At 36.9% G+C, this 21,034-nt stretch overlaps 1 protein-coding gene across 2 annotated transcripts in view; it reads right to left on the bottom strand.

Annotated features, from left to right (window-relative positions):
- Window positions 1-336: 336 nt before the first annotated feature.
- SOCS6 (suppressor of cytokine signaling 6) overlaps window positions 337-21,034 on the bottom strand; it is a 1,023,578-nt gene continuing 1,002,880 nt past the window's right edge. For both annotated transcript variants that reach the window (XR_010836697.1, XR_010836699.1), the window contains one exon: window positions 337-1,261. The gene's annotated coding sequence lies outside the window, so the exon portion shown is untranslated. The remainder of the gene's footprint in view (window positions 1,262-21,034) is intronic.

Below are 21,034 nucleotides of genomic sequence, written 5' to 3' on the forward strand. Positions count from 1 at the left end.
CATCTGCTAATCCCAGACTCCCAACCCACACCCCTCCCCGCTTGGCAACCAGCAGTCTATTCTCTGTCCAAGATTCTGTTTCTATTCCATAGATAGGTTCATTTGTATCATATTTTAGAGTCTCCATATAAGTGATATCATATGATATTTGTCTTTTTCTTCCTTACTTAGTATGATAATTTCTAGGTGCATCCATGTTGCTGCAAATGGCATTATTTTGTTCTTTTTTATGGTTGAGTAGTATTCCATTTAATATATATATATATATATATATATATATATATATATATATGTGTGTACTACATCTTCTTTATCCATTTATCTGTTGGTGGACATTTAGGTTGTTTCCAAGTCTTGGCTATTGTGAATAGTGCTGCTATGAATATAGGGGTGCATGAATCTTTGTGAATTACAGTTGTATCTGGATATATGTCCAGGAGTGACATTGCTGGATCATATGGTAGTTCTATTTTTAGTTTTCTGAGGCACCTCCATACTGTTCTCCACAGTGGCTGCACCAACTTACATTCCCACCAGCAGTGGAGGAGGGTTCCCTTTTCTCTGCACTGTCTCCGGAATTTGTTACTTGTAGACTTTTGAATGATGGCCGTTCTGACCGCCGTGAGGTGGTACCTCATTGCAGTTTTGATTTGCATTTCTCTGATAATTAGCGATGTTGAGCAGCTTTTCATGTGCCTATGGGCCATCTGTATGTCTTCTCTGGAGAAATGTCTCTTTAGGTCTTCTCCCCATTTTTCAGTTGGGCTGCTTGGTTTTTCATTGTTGAGTCGTATGAGCTGTTTTATATTTTGTAAATTGAGCCCTTGTCAATTGAATTGTTTGCAAACATTTTTTTTTCCCGTTCTGTAGACTGTCTTTTTGTTTTGTTTATGGTTTCCCTTGCTGTGAGAAGCTTGTAAGTTTGATTAGGTCCCATTTGTTGATTTTTGGTTTTATTTCTATTGCTTTGGGAAACTGACCTAAGAAAACATTGGTACGATTTATGTCAGACAGTGTTTTGCCTGTGTTGTCTTCTGGCAGTTTTATGGTCTTATGTTTAAGTCCTTACGCCATTTCGTGTTTATTTTGTGTATGGTGAGAAGGTGTGTTCTAACTTCACTGATGTACATGTAGCTGTCCAATTTTCCCAGCACTGCTTGCTGAAGAGACTGTCTTTTTCTCATCGTATATTCTGGCCTCCTTTGTCGACGATTAACTGACCGTAGGTGTGTGGGGCAAAAGTTAATTTTTATTTTATCAGCTGAAAAATAAAATGTAAAGCAAGGGTTAATGGAATTTCAGAAACAAATTCAACTATCTGAGGTAAAATGATTTACATCAATACAAAAAAATAAAAAGACTAACCAAAAATACAAGGATGGAAAATAAGAGGTAAATGGGCCAGTTTAATACCAGTAGGCTTCTCTAAAACATACAAGATTTTAAATACTCTGGTTATCTGCATACACTTAATCACTTAATGATAGAAACCTGTTTTGTAAGAGCCGGAGACCAAAGCACCACAAACAAGGTGTTGAAGACCCTGTTCACTGCCAGTGCAGCGTGGGGACCTGCATCTTCATTGCCTTAGGAGGCTGTCAGAGACGCGGGCTCTCAGACCCCATCCTGAATCTGAGTTTTGAAAGGTTCCCGAGGTCATTCACATGCACATGCAAAGTCGAGAATCCCTGGTCAGAATCCAGGTGAGTGAGTGACCAAAAGCGGGCATTTGAGCTTGTTAAAGAAAATATTCTAAAATAGCTCATTATGGCGTGCTTACCAAATACAACAATTATCATGGGATTTTCAGAAAAAAAGTAATTTGACTTTGAAAATACAGATGTATACTGTCAAGGTTGAACACTGTTATTGTATCCACTACTATAAAAAAAAAAAAAAATCATTATTCACGCCCAGGTGTTTACAATACCATGTGATATACACAACGTGTTGCTTTAAATAGATGATTTACAAATTAATTGTGTGAACTCACTGCACTTAAATAAATGAAAATATAATGACTTTTTAGGCGATAGAAAAGCAGAAAGTACCTGTAAGTAGTTTACATGTTACTGAAAGATATAAAAGCAAGTTGATAAAAATAGAAAGTTTAACATCTTGGTACAATGATTTAAATTATCTTCCTATGGACACTTAGCTAATACCACAATCCCCAACTATCTAAAACTCAAATTGATTTTGATTTTCTCAAATCAGTGTTCATATTAGATTCTGCTGCCATTTAAAATCCCTATCACATAAGGAGGATTTGCTGTAGCATAAATGCTTGATCTTGGGGAGATAAATGAGGCACTTAGGAGTTTATCACATATTTTTCAGATAAAACATGGCTAAGAAATATTGACTGTTTTCAGTGTCATTCGGACTTGCATATGTCAGCAATACAATTTTCTCTCCTTGTTTAATATTTGTCTGTCATTAAAATTGACAAAAACTTGCCCCAGTAAATGCTATGAATTTTGCCTGTGAGAACATTTTCCTTTTTTTCCCTTTAAAAAACATACAGTCAACAACTTTAATTTGTAAAAGAAAAGTACAAAAAAGAGAAATGAGTTTATCACTCAGAATGAAAATGTTTTATCTAATGTTCTTTGTCTAATTCTAAAGAAAGCTCAGAAATTCACATGCTTATACCTAATAGAGAGGTGAGAATGTAATTCGAAGATATTCTAAACTAGGAAGATGAGTAATGAAGCATATATAAACCCCACCCCCCAAATTGTCTCTAATTCACAACTCACTTACAAGACACTCTACATTAAAGTCCCTTAAGTGTTAGTGAAACACTTTAGAATAAGTCCACAGTAATTAATAAACCAACACAGATTTTCAAAGTTGGACAAAGGTTTTTATGCTGTAACATCTCAATAAAAGCTGTAGAGCTATTCAACATGTTAGCTCAAAAATAAACTTTCTAAAATCACTTTAAAATGAGTTAGTTCACAAACTTAAACTGAGAGCTTTCCTACAGTTTTCTTCTGAAATAATTGCTGTGGAACGGGGTATGTGAAGCAGAATTATGGAAGGGAAATGGGCAAGGTGACCAATTTCTACGAGGAGTTTTTCTGCCAGGTCAATTTGAAAATATTTTACATAAATTGTGTCATTTGGTTTACTTTCTTTTATAACCTACACTGAATTTTCTTTTGTTCTATGTGTTTCCATACAAAGAATATATTCCTATGTTTGCTAAAAGTAATTTTAAAATTACAAAGCAAGCAGATTTTTTTTTTTTTTTTTTGCGGTACGCGGGCCTCACTGCTGTGGCCTCTTCCGTTGCGGAGCACAGGCTCCGGACGCGCAGGCTCAGCGGCCACGGCTCACGGGCCCAGCCGCTCCGCGGCCCGTGGGATCCTCCCGGACCGGGGCACGAACCCGCGTCCCCTGCATCGGCAGGCGGACTCTCAACCACTGCACCACCAGGGAAGCCCAAGCAAGCACGTTTTAATTGAGCAAGGATTGTCTTTGACCACCTGTGTAACATTAGCAACATTTCTGCCTGTCACTTTTCTCATCTCTAAACGTTAGGTGAGCCTACAAATTGTATGGCTTATGAGAGAAACAAATGATTTAATGCTTGTGAAAGCACTTTACACTCTTGAAAGTGGTGAATATGCTTTTTGTTTATTTTATACTTATTATTGCATACGTACGTAGCAGGATTAGTTTCTTTTGCATCAGTCCAGCAACTTGATGTTGACCTAATCCCAAGAAGGTGGAGCCAGACATCTGTCTCATCCAAAGAAAAAAGTAAGACCTCATCCAAAATAAAGCAGTCAGCGATTGCTTAGCTTTGGACAATGCAAATTCCTGCCGGATCCTCCAGCAAAAATCTTTTCCCCCAAAAATGTTTACAGTGTAGTATTTAAAGGTCTGAGAGTTTGTCAGTTGAGTTGCCAGCGTCTAAAAATAATACTTTTCAGTTTCAGAATGGTCAGTCTTTAACTATGTTTCAGAGTTCTCAAGGTCGCTCAGAGTTGTTGGCAAAGGGCAGTTTTCTCTTCACTCCTTACTTATCTCGTTGAAACTTACATGTGTGTAATTTGTGGAGATAAAAAATGATAGTTTGTGCATGTGTTTGTACACTGGATTTAGAGGAAGTGCCTTGTAACTACCACATTCAAAAGGGATAAACAGGGTGGAACAGAGGAAGGTAAGTTAGGACAGAACACTGCCTTCCGGAAGTTCTAAAATGTATGTCTAAAATTTAGGAAACTATTTTTCTCCTAGCTGAGAGTTTTGGAGGAATATCTCAGGGCCCATGACAAAGTTAGTGTGAGTCTACGTTTAGCTGATTGAGCTTAGCCTGTAAGCAATTTTTGTTCATAGAAACAAAGGTGGGGAAAGGTCAAAACAATAACAGATAATCTAATGTTCCTGGTGGTTGTCTCCACACTATCAGACACTCATACAGTGGAATGTGGTTTAGAAGCTACGTCCACAGCTCAAGTGGTCCTCGTGTGTAACGTGAGAAAACCACGTAGGCAATCTTTCCAGGAAATGCTTAGCCTCACAGTGTCCGTAGAACTCCCCGGAGCGACAGATATATTAAATTTGGTGCGGGGATACTCAATTTTGCATGGGGGGTATAGCACATTCAGTCACATGAGACTTTGCTCCAAGTATTAAAACAGAAGAACAATAAAGTGAGTGTTGTCTATTCTATTTTAATTAATTGAATACACAAACAACTACGGCCCAGGTACTTCAATAACGGCTGGAATACAGAAGTGAAAAAAGATAAGTTTTTCACCCTCGTTGAGCTTGTATTCTAAAGGAATATGCATATAGTAAGCAAGTAACGAGTAAGCATTTATGGAATATCAGTGATAAGAGCTAACAAAAAATAGAGAATTAGCAAACTCGGGAGTATGGAAATTTTAGATAGGGTGTGGAGAGCAGTATTTTCTGAGAAGGTGCCTGGTTCACAGAGCTGAATAATGTCAGGGAACATCGCATGCAGAAGGGATGAATGCCAAGACACAGAGTTCAGTAAATTTCTTACGTGTTGAAAAAACATCGAAGGAGTAAGTTAGGAGAAAATTACTTTACCCGAGTAAACAAAAAAGTATCACAGTAAACAGACATGGAAAGTAATGTGGTCATATTAATAACTTTGGCCTTTATTCTTTTCTGAGTAAATTTAGGAGTAATTTGAACCAAGAAATAACATGATTTGGCCTGTGTTTTTTTTTTTTTTAACATCTTTGAGTATAACTGTTTTACAATAGTGTGTTAGTTTCTCCCTTACAACAAAGTGAATCAGTTATACATATGCATATGTTCCCATATCTCTTCCCTCTTGCATCTCCCTCCCTATCCCACCCCTCTAGGTGGTCACAAAGCACAGAGGTGAACTCCCTGTGCTATGCGGCAGCTTCCCACCAGCTATCTAATTTACATTTGATAGTGTATATATGTCCCTGCCACTCTTTCACTTCGTCCCAGCTTACCCTTCCCCCTCCCCATATCCTCAAGTCCATGCTCTAGTAAGTCTGTGTTTTATTCCCGTCCTACCACTAATCTCTTCATGACATTTTTTTTTTTTTTTTTTAGATTCCATATATGTGTGTTAGAATACGGTATTTGTTTTTCTCCTTCTGACTTACTTCACTCTGTATGACAGACTCCAGGTCTATCCACCTCATTACAAATAATTCAGTTTCATTTCTTTTTATGGCTGAGTATATATGTGCCACATCTTCTTTATCCATTCATCTGTTGATGGACACTTAGGTTGCTTCCATGTCCTGGCTATTGTAAATAGAGCTGCAATAAACATTTTGGTACATGACTCTTTTTGAATTATGGTTTTCTCAGGGTATATGCCTAGTAGTGGGATTGCTGGGTCGTATGGTAGTTCTATTTGTAGCTTTTTAAGGAGCCTCCATACTGTTCTCCATAGTGGCTGTATCATTTTACATTCCCACCAGCAGTGCAAGAGGGTTCCCTTTTCTCCACATCCTCTCCAGCATTTATTGTTTCTAGAGTTTTTGATGATGGCCAATCTGGCCGGTGTGAGATGATATCTCATTGTAGTTTTGATTTGCATTTCTCTAATGATTGGTGATGTTGAGCATTCTTTCATGTGTTTGTTGGCAATCTGTATATCTTCTGTGGAGAAATGTCTATAGTTCTTCTGCCCATTTTTGGATTGGGTTGTTTGTTGTGCTGCTGTGTGGCCTGTGTTTTGAAATGATCACTTTGCTGCCTTGAAGATACACCGAAGCACATCAGGCAGTTAAAGCGGGGATACTGTTGGGGAAGGTTTTGTTGATGATCCGTATCTAGTCATCAGGGAGATGGAAATCAGAATGAGATATCACTTTACACCTGTGAGGATGAGGATAAAAGGTAAGGGCATCCCTCTCAAGAGTGGGGGAGAGAGAGGAGGGGGGAGGGGGAGGAAATAGTATGGAAAGATCGACTGATTGCCAGGGAACATCAAGTGCCTTCCTAAAGTTACTGACCATGAAGTGAAATAGAGAAGCAGCTGCCACGATTATTTTTTCCCAACGGAGTTCTACTATGAGGCCATGACAACCATAGAGAGTGACACCTAAAAGATATGTGGCTTATTCAGCAGAACATCGTAAGGAAACAAAGGAATACATTGGTTTAAGTTGTAGGCGAGGGAATAATTATAATAATGCTCCACAGATTTTAAGCTTGTAAGTTTAGGGACTTTAGGATGTGAAGGGACTTTATGTTAGGAGGGATGATAAAGTGAAAACAAATAGATTGGAAGTTCTTGTGGAGTTGATAAGTGATGGACGTGAGCTGCCACAGGAAGTTTGCCGGAAGTTTAACGGATGATGGAGAGAGAAATGTTCAACAGTGAGATGATGTTGGTGTTACTGTGACTGGTAATGAAAAGCTGCAGCGTGACCATGGACATGGATGGGTGAGGCATGGTGGGGGGCACGATCCGTAGGGGAGAAGAGGTGAAGGAAAAGAGAAATGAATGGATTGGAAGGACTAAGTAGGCATCGGCAGTGCACACACTTATACTCACATGCACACAACACAGACACACACAATTATTGCAGAAGCGCTGGGGGACCTGCAGCTGCTCAATGTTGAGTGTGTTTAGTCCAAGTGCACTGCAGTGGGTTTTTATGAAGAAGGGGGCATTACTGGAGGGAGACGACTGACACTCCCCAGGCCCAGGTAAGAAGGCTGCACGGGGAAAAACAGCAACAACACGGACAGTATCGATGGCTGAAAGCAGACCTCGGTTACAGCAACAGGGGCAGGTTCAGAGTAGAGGTTGGTGATTTGGGGAGTGGAGTTTCTGAGGGGAGAAAAGTGAAAATATTTCAGAGGCTTGGGAAGTATGAAGACTGGGCAACAGACATGTGGAGGGTAAAGATCCTGGGCTTCTTGCACGAACTGACACAAGCAGGAAACAAAGGCACAATGAGTTTTGATAGTCTTGGCAGAGAAAGTGTGCACAAGTGGTAGGTGGAAAATATTTCCAGCAAGGTAAATTTGGGGGACTCCTATTTGACTGTTGCTGATAACGATTATGGAGCGCCAGAATCCTTCCATTATTATTTCTCACATTTTTACTCGCTATTGCTACCCATTTCTTCTTAGTTTCATAAATCTAGAATTTTTTACCAGGTTTAAAAAATATACATTTGCAAGTGTAAGAAAATTACAACTGTACTCAGAAGAAACTGCCATCTTTAAAATGTTTGGCCTTTCCTTCCAGTGTCGAACTAAAGTTTCCCAGTGATTTTATCCTTTTTTAATAGGACGTTTTAAAACGTAGGCTAAGTAACCTGTAAGTATCGGGGCAAACAAATATTTTTAAGGTACAAAACATTTCACGTTCAGTGACAATACGTCGATAAAGTTTGAGTCCAGGCTGTTCCTGATCTGACCAGGAGGGGTAGGTACCCTGTTCCTCAGCAGCTCCCAGAGAGATGGTTTTGTCCACCAAAGGCGATTGTGGTGGGTTCTCCCATCTGATGGGCATGTGTGGGGCTGTGGCTGCCTCGAAACCACACCCTCAGGGGCTTATTGGGAAAGAAGCTCATAGTATTTTTAGTTTGCGGATGCTTTTCGCTGATTTCAAAAACACAGGAAGGGGCTTCCCTGGTGGCACAGTGGTTGGGAGTCCGCCTGCCGATGCGGGGGACGCGGGTTCGTGCCCCGGTCCGGGAAGATCCCACGTGCCGCGGAGCGGCTGGGCCCGTGAGCTGTGGCCGCTGCGCCTGCGCGTCCGGAGCCTGTGCTCCGCAACGGGAGAGGCCACAGCGGTGAGAGGCCCACGTACCGCAAAAAAAAAAAAAAAAAAAAAAAAAAAACACAGGAGGTTTTCCAGAGAAATAAAGTGGTTTTCCTTGACAGTGTGATTGCCCCCAGGGTCTAAGCTGAAGTTTTTATATCTTCCCTGATTTATTTTATAATATAGACAAATGACCAAATTCAACTGCTTTCTCAATCATGGCATAAAATGTGATAAAGGAACATGTATTTCGTACAGTTTGATAGATTTTAATGCAAAAAGTCATGAAACTGCACTTGACGGTAACTGGCATTTAAAATAATTTTACAGATTTAGAAGGTGTTGGCCTCTTCATAATTTTTCTGACTTGCTGTATTTCTTGAAAAATCAAATTGTCAAAATTGTTACAAGTCTACAATAAGGTAGTGGATGTTATTCTTCTGCTATGAATTTTTGATGGCATATTAATCAAAATTGCTCTTTAGGAATGGCCAAAAATAGCAGGACATGTGATTATCCTCTTCTTTAGATGTAGTGGTGGGGTTTTTATGAAATTAGAAATAATAATCTAACTACTAATTATCAATATTCTATTTTTCTAAGATTTAAAAAAAAACTTCTTTGACCAGGACTCCTTGGAGAAATGGCTGAATAGTGGGCTGGGGCAGAGTAGGTACAAGATAATAGTGGATAATTCTGTAATGCCTTAAAGTTATTCGGTTTCCTACAAACCTGAAGGGACTATGTCAAAAGGACACAGGATCTAGCCAAATCTGGGTCAATTTGAGGAACAGAATAATTAATTATAAACTATTTAGACTTGTTGATTTCACATTTCTAAAGGTATAATAAATAAATGAATAATGTTAATTAAAAGGAGACTTAGGGAGTACTCTTATTTACTGTAGAATGGGAATGCCAACAGGAGAATTTGTGGGAAATGCATGCTGTAGAAGAACATCATTTTGTGGCATCATTGTGAAAGTTGGCTCAGGCAAACCCATTCACGAATGCTCAGTTCAAAGAAACATGTTGATGAAGATATGCAGATGATCTTAAAGTATCTTTTCACAGACGGTTAGTTATATGAGGAAAAAGCTAAAACCCTGCAGTGGATAAACCTTACTGCTTGACCAGATGATCAATAGGAGAAGCCCGAGTGATGGGCGGAGGAATAGCAGCTGCCTCTGGATGTGATGCTCTGCAAAGGATACGCCATGGTGCACGGACTACGCAAATTTGTAATGCGTAACCTACATTTAAACCTGAGGAAATATCAGCCAAACTCCCCATAAAAACATTTTGTTTAAAAAAGTAAAAGAATTAGATTTTTTAAAGTACAATATCAGAAAAGATAAACACCGTGGGAATGGTCCAGACTAAACATTATAAATATTTTGAAGTTAAATGCAGTGCTTGATCGTAGGTTGAATCCAGTCTTGGAGTTAAAAAAATAAATAAATAAATATAGGTTCAATTGGGAAAAAATGAAATATGGACTGTAGATGAAATAAAATGTATCAGGATTGTATTTATTGAAGTTGATATATGTACCATAGCTGTACAACAAAATATCCCTATTTATTCTAAATACACAAGTATTTAAACGTAAAGGGTCAGGATGCATGCAGCTTAGAATCTGAAATGGTTCACATAAAAGTGTATTTGTTCATATTGATACTTACACACAAACATATGTACATGTGCAAATATATGAAGGGCGATAGTAAGGTTCTAATTGTTAAATCTGGGTAAAGTGTACATGACAGTTTGTCCTATCCTTATTTTAGCAACTTTACTGTTGGTTTAGAATTTTGCATGTAAAATATAAAAAAAAAAAGTTTTTAAATTAAGTGCGCTCCTACCAAACGTAAAAATAGCTAGCTAGTGGGAAGCAGCCGCATAGCACAGGGAGATCAGCCCGGTGCTTTGTGACCACCTAGAGGGGTGGGATAGGGAGGGAGACGCAAGAGGGAGGAGATATGGGGATATATGTATCCGTAGAGCTAATTCACTTTGTTATACAGCAGAAACTAACACACCATTGTAAAGGAATTATACTCCAATGAAGATGTAAAAAAAAAAAATTAAGTGCTCTCTCAATAGAAGAAGTAAAATGGTGTTAAAAGGTATAAACCAATAGTTCATCTGTAACTATGCATCTTTTCAAATAGGTCAAAGGTCACTCCATATTCCCCACTCATTAGAATGTCCCCATTGACAAATATTAGTAGTTTTTGAATAATATACATCCAACATACAGTTGTTAAATTTTGTGTATTGGATATAAATATACGATAAGTCTGATTTGAATCTTTCTAGCCCCTATTTTTCATTATAATTTTAAAGGCAGACACGCAATGTTTTCACCTGAGGTATTTATTTCCCAATTATGTTTCTGACTCTCATCACATTCCATAATGCAAAGGCTCCCTGGAGCGCCCAGCTCACTACTCAAGAGTTTTTAGTTAAACTCAGCTCCATTCAATACTGACTCTGACTATCAGTCATTTAGTTAGCTGTTTAAACCTCGTGCTTTGGAGACTATATTCCTCTCTGTTCTGGAATATTTCCTCAAGTATGCCTAAAACTTTGCACATAACCTGGAAACTTTGCCTGATGGTAATACATTCTAGGAAACTTTCTCAGTTGCAGGCTATGAAGTTCTTTCCTATATACATTCAAAGAAGGACTATATTTTTTTGCTATAGTTCTGCTTCTATTAAATCAATAGCTTTTTTTTTTGCTGTTCTTTAAAAAAAAAAAAATCAGATTCAGTGCATTGCATTAATCGTGCTTCCCAAGGCACTGAATAAAATTATTCCCGTGCAAGGCCCTCCTGACTGATTGATTGGGTCCTCCTGAGTATCATCATTCCTACTCTACATAGGTGATTGCTTTAGTGAATCTGGCATGCATCACTGAAATAGTGTCCTTGCTAACTAGTGTAATTTTTGCTCAACAAAATTTCATTAAATCTATATATGCTCCTGACTGTGTGTCTAATCCGATGCTTCTAACCACTGAATAGCATCTCTGGTTATAATCAATTATCCCAATGATGGTGGACGCCTGCGTTTGCCCCATTCACAACCACCACTACCACAAACGTGGCAAGATCAACATTTTAAATGGACCACCATGAACCTGTGACTATGAAAGGGGTTCAGTGTCAGAGGGTCTATTCAAGGGGGTTAAAGATAGTTTAACTTGGAGTTTTGAATTAATGTAATCACTCAACCAAATTGAGCAACAAGTAACCAAGTGATGTAGGACTAATCTGAGTAGGAAGCCAAAAGAGTAAAAAGAGAAAAGGAGGAGAAATAAATTGCAAGTGTCTACAAAGAAATTTTTGAAAAGGTAATACTTGATGTTGTAATTGTCAAAGAAAATGTTGAGTAGTGACAAGATCCATGAATCAGAAGTTCAATCACAAAAGAAAAATCTGAAATCAGATCTATGACTATAACAATTTCATTAGCAAATGCTAATGAAAAATCACTTACCTCTAGACCAAATGTCTATTGAAGACATTCTGTAAAAACGTCTGCATTATTATGAAATAGTATATGTACATTCTAATTTTAATATTTGTTTTAATATCAAACCTGCATATATATATACATATAATTATTCCTATACACAGAAAGTAATTTTTTTTTAATTTGTAGAAAAATCAACTTTATGCATAATCATAAAAATAACTTAAAATTTGATGTAAAGAACATTTTTACCTTCCAGGACGTCACTGTTAAATGGCATTTAAACCTAATAGTTCCATCAGATAATGTGCATGTAGACATACATTTTGCAAGCAACTATGTAATATGTATATTCTCCACATTAAACAACACGGTGAACGTCTGAAAATTATGTTCTCCTTACACAATTATGCTGAGCTGACATTGGAATAGCATGTTTGTTGACTCTCAAATGTCTAGTTACAGCTGCAAGGAAAAGAAAAGAAAAATACTTTTTCAAACTTGTCAGAAATATCTTCTGTGAGATTTAGAAAAAGTGAACAGTTTGACATTTCTTCCATTTTGGCAAAACCACAAAATATTTCTGAAAATAAAAATTGTCTTTTGTCCTAGAATTATATATCCCCAAAAGAAAAAGCAATTAGGAGCAGGCAAAAAAAGAGGTTTATTTAAAAATTAAATGCTAAATTTGTCGAACACCCTCTCTTCTGGTGATCCTACCTGAAGGAAACCACTTTTAGATTTATACGTATATAATTTAAGTATTTTCTAAGTTATATTTTGAATATGTATACATATATATGTATAAAATAAATGTAAGGGATGAAGAATAGCATGACAATTCTGAACTCCTAGCCAAGCCAAAGAACATTCTGATACATTTTCTAGCTGTTAGCATTCTGCAATCACATACTCCTTGAGGAATAATCACTATTCCATACTTTGTGTTTATTATTCTCTTGCTTTTCCCAATAGTTTGGCTTGATGTGTGTTTCTCTATGCAAAATATGCTCTCTGGTTTTGCCTGATCTTATGTTTTCTTCTATGACTTACTGTTTTTAATCAAGCTGTCTTCAATGTTTGAAATATTAACTCACTTTTTTTTGGCCCATATTTAGTAGAATTTGTACTATATTGGTTGGTTAATAAAGAGTGAACATTTGTTCAAATCTGTGCTTTTTGTTTTTGAAATCTTATTTTTTTCATTTTTGGGGTACTTTTTGATTTTTTTGATTTATAAGAGATGTTTATTTTAATGTCGCAATAGAATGAGTTGTCAAAGCACACTCAAGTGAAACACAGATCTTACTCAACATAAACATTACTAATAAGTCATAGGTTACAAGCCCGGAGCAAACATAGACCCAGCTTCCTTCTTTGAAGGGGTAGCAATCTCTACATAGTTTCCAAATAATGTCCATTTCTCTCATGCTGTGATGCTGTTGGCTTTCAAGTAACAGGTAAATGTTTTATACTGGTTCTGAAATACTTTCTGAGAAATCTTATTGTTTTGGGGGGCTTCCTGGTTTTATGCTTCATCAGTCAAACAGAGAAAATATACAGGTGAGTAAATGTCCATGCCCACCTCCAAAATCCATAAATTCTATATAAAATGGAGAAAAGACAGTCTCTTCAATAAGCGGTGCTAGGAAAACTCAACACCTACATTTAAAAGAATGAAATTACAACATTCTCTAACACCATACACAAAAATAAACTCAAAATGGATCAAAGACCTAAATGTAAAGCTGGACACACTGTAGAACTCTTAGAGGAAAACGTAGGCAGAACACTCTTTTACATAAATGGCAGCGATATCTTTTTGGATCCACCTCCTAGGGTAATGAAAATGAAAACAAAAATGAACAAATGGGACCTGATGAAACTCGAAAGCTTTTGCACAGCAAAGGAAACCGTAAACGAAATGAAAAGACAATCCTCAGAGTGGGAGAAAATATTTGCAAACAAAGCAACCAACAAGGGATTAATCTCCAAAAAACCCCCAACCCGATCAAAAATTGGGCAGAAGATCCAAATAGACATTTCTCCAAAGAAGACATACAGATGGCTAAAAAACACATGAAAATCTGCTCAACATCACTAATCATCAGAGAAATGCAAATCAAAACTCAATGAGGTATCACCTCACACTGGTCAGAATGGCCATCATCAAAAAATCTATAAACAATAAATGCTGGAGAGAGTGTGGAGAAAAGGGAACCCTCCTGCACTGGTGATGGGAATGTAAATTGGTGCAGCCACTATGGAAAACAAACAGTATGGAGTTTTCCTTAAAAAAACTAAAAATAGAGCTACCATACGATCCAGCAATCCCACTCCTGGGCATGTATCCGGAGAAAACCATATCTGAAAGGACACATGCACCCCAATGTTCATAGCAACACTATTTACAATAGCCAAGACATGGAAGCACCCTAAATGTCCATTGACAGAGAAATGGATAAGGAAGATGTGGTGTGTGTATGTGTGTGTGTATACACACACACACATACACACACAGTGGAATATTAGCCATAAAAAATGAAGTGCCATTTGCAGCAACAGAGATGGACCTAGAGATTATCATACTAAGTAAAGTAAGTCAGACAGAGAAAGACAAATATATGATAACACTCATATGTGGAATCTAATTTTAAAAAATGAAACAAATGAACTTATTTACAAAACAGAAACAGACTTAACAGATACTGAAAACAAACGTATGGTTTACCAAAAGGGAAACATGGGGATGGAGGGGTAAATCAGGAGATTTGGAGGAACATATACACCCTACTGTATATAAAATAGATAACAAGGATGTACTGTGTAGCACAGGGAACTCAATATTCTGGGATAAAACCTGTATGAGAAAAGAATCTAAAGAATGAATATATGTATAACTGAATCACTTTGCTGTATCCCTGAAGCTAAACATTTTAAATCAACTATACATGAATAAAACTAAAACTAAAAGAAAATTAAAATCCATAAATTCTGCGTTTTTTAAAAAAAATTTTTACAATAGACGCTCTGGTCAGATCAGGTAATATATCTTAAAAAAGACTTTTTTGTTTGTTTTAGATAAGGTTTTCCAATTGAGAGCATTCTGCTAGTAGGTATTATATTTCCATGTTTCCAAGAATGTCTGGTCCAGGTTTCATTACCTCAGTGTCCCACAAGGAGGAGAATATGGGCCCTGATGCTGACTCGCCCAACTTTACATCTTGGGTTAGGTAAATTCTGACATCTGTGTGTACTGAAAATACTTTTTCAAGTATTTTGGTAGTGTATTTTGCAGAACAGAAGTTACCATTCTTAATGTGGTTGCAACATCAATCTTTTTTTTTTTTCTCTTCTGTTTTGTGAGCTCGATATAACATCTATGTCTTCTTCAAATGTTAAAGGTTTACCTCAGACTTCTGTGAATCCACCTGCAGTGGATGTCCGTGTATTCTAGCCAAACGGCACGAGGAAGGGGGCCTAGCTTGTTATGCCTTCACTTTCCTCACGTTGCTTCAACTGAGTTGTGTGTAAGGGGAGGTGCAACTGAGTCATTGCACGTGGGACTCAGAGGACACAAGGACAGGAGCAGGTTCTGTTGTGCTAGTCGTCCAAGCACAACAAGCTGTGCCCCTTGATGGCATGGCCTCCATGGTGCTGTCAGTGTGTCTATAGCAAAGATAGAAATTTCTTTTCTGGCTCCTTCAAGACTGACTTCTCCTCTGGAACGGTTATCAGTAGCACCAAACACTAAGCTAATGAACAATAAACCAGGGATCAAACTCATGGGGCCCCACAGACTCACTGGAGATTGAGAAACTAACTAGATTGCTGACAAAATGTGTAACGTGTGGGGGTGTGTATGTATGTATGTGTATATAATGTGCTCGCTTCACAATATCTTGCACTTTGTAACTCGCACGTCTAAGCTTATTTCTCTAGTTAGCGCTGGACTTGAAGTGAGCACTGCTTTGGCGTGACATAATGGAAATATGTGTGTTAGTTTAAAGAGTCTTCTTGTATGACTCAAAATAATGTCCTTGAAAAATCTGTCTCCAACTGTGCTGCACAATAACCCTTCTTTTTATAATTAAATATTCTGGAGACATCAGCTAAAGGGCATCAATATTTAATCACTTCATGCCCTATATTTTGTCTGTTACAAAAGCACTCTACAAGTCCAAGAGGTTATCTTTCCCTTGCTGGACTCTCAACTGAACTTGCAAAGCTCTCTCTTTCTTGTAGCTTTGCCTAACCTACGTCTTTCTGTTAAAACCTGTTATTTGGACATTTTCTTGTAAATCAGGACCCCACGTCACCTTATGATAAGCTTTTTACCGAAGTGAAACAAACCATTTTAGTTTTTCATTTCTCAAGAGGCTCATCAGCAAACCTCGTTTATTTTGGTTTTTTTTCCCCCTGCAAAACAAAATGATTTCCCATCCAATTAGTGGGACTGGGCCTGCGTACAAGTACGGTTTGCAGTCTTTCAGACTGAGAGCGTTCCTCCCGCACTCAGTAATGAGACTTTACAAGGAGGTGAAACTAGTTTCACCCATCCTGTAATATTATCACGCTCTAATATCCTGGGAAGATATGTCAGAATTGCTGCCATTATGTTGGATTAAACACATAATTACTGGAATGTCTACTACTGACAGAGCGTGTATCTCCTATGCCTCTACTCATGCCAACTTTTGGTACTTGTGGCCCAACTTGTGGCCCGAGGGGCACATTCAAGTGATTGAATCTAGTGTCCGGAGCCCAGGGTCAGGAAGAAGGATGACTCTTGTCAATCCCTCTCAGATCCTAGAGGCACATACTTGATGATTAATTTAGGTAATTGTAAGGTCGAGAAATGTAGACTCATCGGTTTTCACTTCACAGAGAAACCTGTATCAGAGGAAAATATAGTTGCAGTAATATAAAATTTACAGAAAGAGAACTATATAAAACTAATGTAAATCAGAGGCATCTCCTGTTAATTTTTTTCATAGTTTGGTGTATTTTTCCTTTTTTTTTTCCTTTAAAAGGCTTTTAAATATATTTTGTTGCTAAGATATTTTACTGAAAGCTAAAAATCAATCAGTTACCAATAAATTGTGACATCGTTTAACTAGGTGTTTCCGTTGCCCTAAAATATGACTTCAGTCTCTTTTATCTACCACACGCTGCATCTAGATTGATGAGTAGGAACAGAGAAATATAATTTCAGAAAAAAGTAAGCTTTCTAGATATAAGATATTGGAATAAAGGGCATTTCTTCACTAGGAAGTCAACCCCAAATAAGAGATGTGAGAAATTTCATTTTCAATAAAAGTTGTTGACTTATTAACCTTAAATTGTTACTTGTGAAAAGCACCTATCAGGGTCACAGAGGCTCAGCCAGAAGAAGGAATATCAGTAAGCGGAGACTGTAGCTATGACTGTCACACAAAGCAGCAAAATGCTGTTCTTAGAAACCAGGCAGCGGATGATGGGTGAACGAAGCCAACACACCCTTTGGGGCAATGGGCTTCCTGGGGTGGAATGGGGTCCGTGAGCATCATTTGACACCATTTGATGTCAAGAACTAAAAGGGAATGTAAAACCGATTAAGAAGGTGTGTGGTCCTTTATATCTTGCAGAAAACTTTCAGAAAATAATAAAAAGGCTTAGAATTTTAATTGTGAGAAACCTTGGAGCAGCAGATTTCGTCTTGGCTGTGATAAACACACGTACAATGACATACACACAGACACAGGCACACACAACCCATAAGATACCATCTCATGCCTCACTGTGACCCATAAATGATTTCTGTTAGCCTAGGGCACAGCTCCAGCTGTCTTTTACATAAAGGCTCACATTTTTCAAAAACCAAAAAGCCAAATTGAATTCATCAAATTATATAGTAAATTAGGCTCTGAAAAGCAAAGAAATAAATAATTTACTGGGAAAAAAAAGTGTCAGAAATTGTCAGAGTCAAATTATGCAACGTCTTCAAAGATCTTAGTGAAAGTAGCAACATGTTTGTAGCAGAAATATAATAGTTCTGCAAGAGAAGCTAGAGGTGAGGAGATGGGGGTGGTGCTTAGGGGTCGTGATGGTGAAGACTGGAAGAGAAATGAACAATGAGAATAAAGGTCCTTAATGAAATCAACACGAAGAATCAAATATACTGAAATCACGGTAAACAAAGTAAAAGAAAGTGAAAGTACAATTAACATACTTTTTTAGAGGGCAGCAAAACAATTCTCAGTCAAATCACAGAATGCAAAAATGAAGGGAAAGTAATATAGAAGATCACAACAGAGTACAATTGAATGTTTAAATCCAAAAACCATTAATAAGTACATTAAATATAAGTAGAGTATACACCCCAGTAAAAGGGGCCAAATTTGTCAGGATAGGTAAAAAGCTTTCAAAGAGCAACTAAAAGCTGCTCATAAGGAATGCAGATTAAATGTAAAGATGCAAGAAAATTTAAAAAAAGACTGAAAGCTATACAATGAAAACACTAATTTAAAAAGTCAATGTTGCAATGTTTACAGTGGACAAAGCAGGCTTCAAGATCAAAAGCATTATGAGAGATAATACTCAATACAACAAGATGTTAACATTTTAAATTGGTAAATTGATATCCACATTAACACATGACAAAGTTAAAATTAAAAGAAGGAACAGAGAAATTCAGTCATATGTAAGATTTTTAACATACTTGTCTCAGGAACAGACAGAATGAACAGAGCTTTATTACAGTTTTCATGACATATTTACTGAGAAAATCTTGAAAGCTTTGTGCTTTAGGACCCATGATATGTTTAATTGATAACTGTAGCTTTACATTAAACCTAATGATTTTGTATTTATACACATATTAAACTATGTTGGTGGACTGTTGCATTAGTTCTAATAGTTTTTCAGTTAAGTTGAATAAATATAAATACATGTATATATACATACATGTGTATATGTGTATGTATTTATATATATAATATAAAAATGTATATTCCTTCTCTTGTATAGGCATACCTCTCTAATTTCTTTTACTTCTATTTTATTATTGCTTTGTCTCTTGTGGTAGAAAGCATTTATGTGTCTTGTTTTCTCTGGAAAGCGTTTAAAACATTTTTTCCTTAAGTGTAAAATCTCAATTTCTGTAGACAGATTTTATTAAGTTAAAGACAGTCCTAGTTTGATAAACATTTGTTTTTTATTTTAATTCAAGAATGAGTGTTACTGTTAGCAAGTGAATTTTCATCAACTATAAAAATGTTCATGGTTGCTTGAGTTATATAAATTTCTAGTAAAGAACATTATTTTCCCCTTATTGAATCACCTTTTATTCTGAAGATTAAATCTACTTGGCCATCAAATAGTTAACCCTTTCTCTCTCAAATCAGATGTTGTTGTTTGGATAGGGTTATACTAGTTATCTAAAATGTGTTAAAATGCTTTGCATGTTTTTATGTTTTAGATAATTTTAAATGGAAAAGAACAATTTAGTTGTAAACAACTTAGTTCTTAAATCCCCTTATTCTAAAATCTAAACATAGGAGCTTGATAAATGCTCCCAAGCAGCAAACAAAAGCAAGAGATTATAAGTAGGCTTTAGATAAAAGGTAATGGTGTGGACAGAAGACATGAGTAAATTACATGACACACAACTTGGTCTAACTCTTTGCAGTTTAACTCCCTTTTGTGTCACACAAGCCTCTGAGTAAATCTGCCTGCTTTCCATACCTCCTCTGTGAAATTGAAAACACGCAGTCCTTAAACCAAAGCACTTCCATAAAGGGGGGGAAATACAGGATAATTAGAAGAATGGAGGGGGTTTATCTATAATCCATCAGCACAAACGGCGTGCAAAGAGGTACACATTTTACATATTAACATATTAGGAAGATGATACAAAAGATTGTTACAGCAATTATACAGACATCACAAGGGGAAGGAAGGAAGGGAGGGAGGAAGGAAGGAAAAAAAGGAAGGCATGTACAAGCCATGTTAAACTAAGTTAGAACAAAACATACTGTGCCAGAAATGAAGAGCATTATCCATCTGTGTTTCACACTAAAAAGAACATTTGAGACTCTGAATAATTTAATAAAATCTAAGTTTAAAGATGAGATAAATAAAGGGTAGAATTTAATGATACAGAAATTGCAGAGCTAGGGAAACATAGTAAATGCCAAATGAATAGCATTACAGAAGGAACAGGAAAAAAATAGAACTACAAGAAAGAAAATAAACACAGCTGAAAACCTCATTTATGACTTAGAGGAATGGCTTAATATAACCACAGTTGAGTCCACATGAAAATAACAAAGCTCTTGGACCAATGAGAGAGAAAACCCTAGAACAACAAGATAGGCAAAGATAATATAACATGAAGATAATTGGGAACCCTGGCATAGAAAGTCTAACAAAGGCAATGAACTACTTCTCTATAAAAACAGTAGTAATTTTTCCCTATAAATATAGTAAAACATACTGGTACATTAGAAGATCAATCAACAATCCACAATAAGTTGAAAGAAAATCTCACAAACCATAATCTATTTGATGTGATGAATTTAAAAACTTCAGATATTCAGGTTCAAATACTGGGTCACTAACACGACAGGATTGGAATAGTGAGGGATGCATAGCAAGCTATTCTCAAATTCGCAAGAACACTTAATTTGGAATAAAATGAAGCAGGATTTTTAAAACATGAAACTGCATTTACGGTGTGTTGAGGAGAAACCTAACTTGTTGCAATTGCCTATTTATTTGGTTGTCAACATTGCTGTCTTGTCCCTCAGTTTTTTCCCATGCAATGAGGAAAGTATCAAAGCCATGCAAAATGAACAGAGTGAAATATTTTTACTTTAAATGAGTTCCTAATAAATCAGTTATGAATGAAGGGACTAAAAATATCATACAATTAATTATGCAAGCCTCGAAGTCAGAAGAGAATTTCTGAGGCCAAGATTTGAGATTCATCATCATCAAAGTGGTTTTTGAACACACTGAAATAGACTAGAGCTTCCCGAGTTCAGGCACACTTAAAGATGAAAGAACACACACTTTTGAGAAAAGTGGAATAAGAGGATCTTGAATAGAAAATTGCAGCAGAGAAGGCAGACGGGCAAGTGGGAAAGCAGAGAAGAGTCATATCTGAGAAATTACAGAAGAACCATTCCAGAATAAAGAGACAGCAGGCATACCAATTGGCACAGACAAGTTGGACAAATGTCGGAAAGATGTCAAGTGTGACCCTGCCTGTAACTATTTTAATGCAGTGGAGTTAGTGGAGGCACTAACTAGA

Source organism: Kogia breviceps, chromosome 15 (assembly GCF_026419965.1).
Source record: "Kogia breviceps isolate mKogBre1 chromosome 15, mKogBre1 haplotype 1, whole genome shotgun sequence".
Lineage (NCBI taxonomy): Eukaryota > Metazoa > Chordata > Mammalia > Artiodactyla > Physeteridae > Kogia > Kogia breviceps.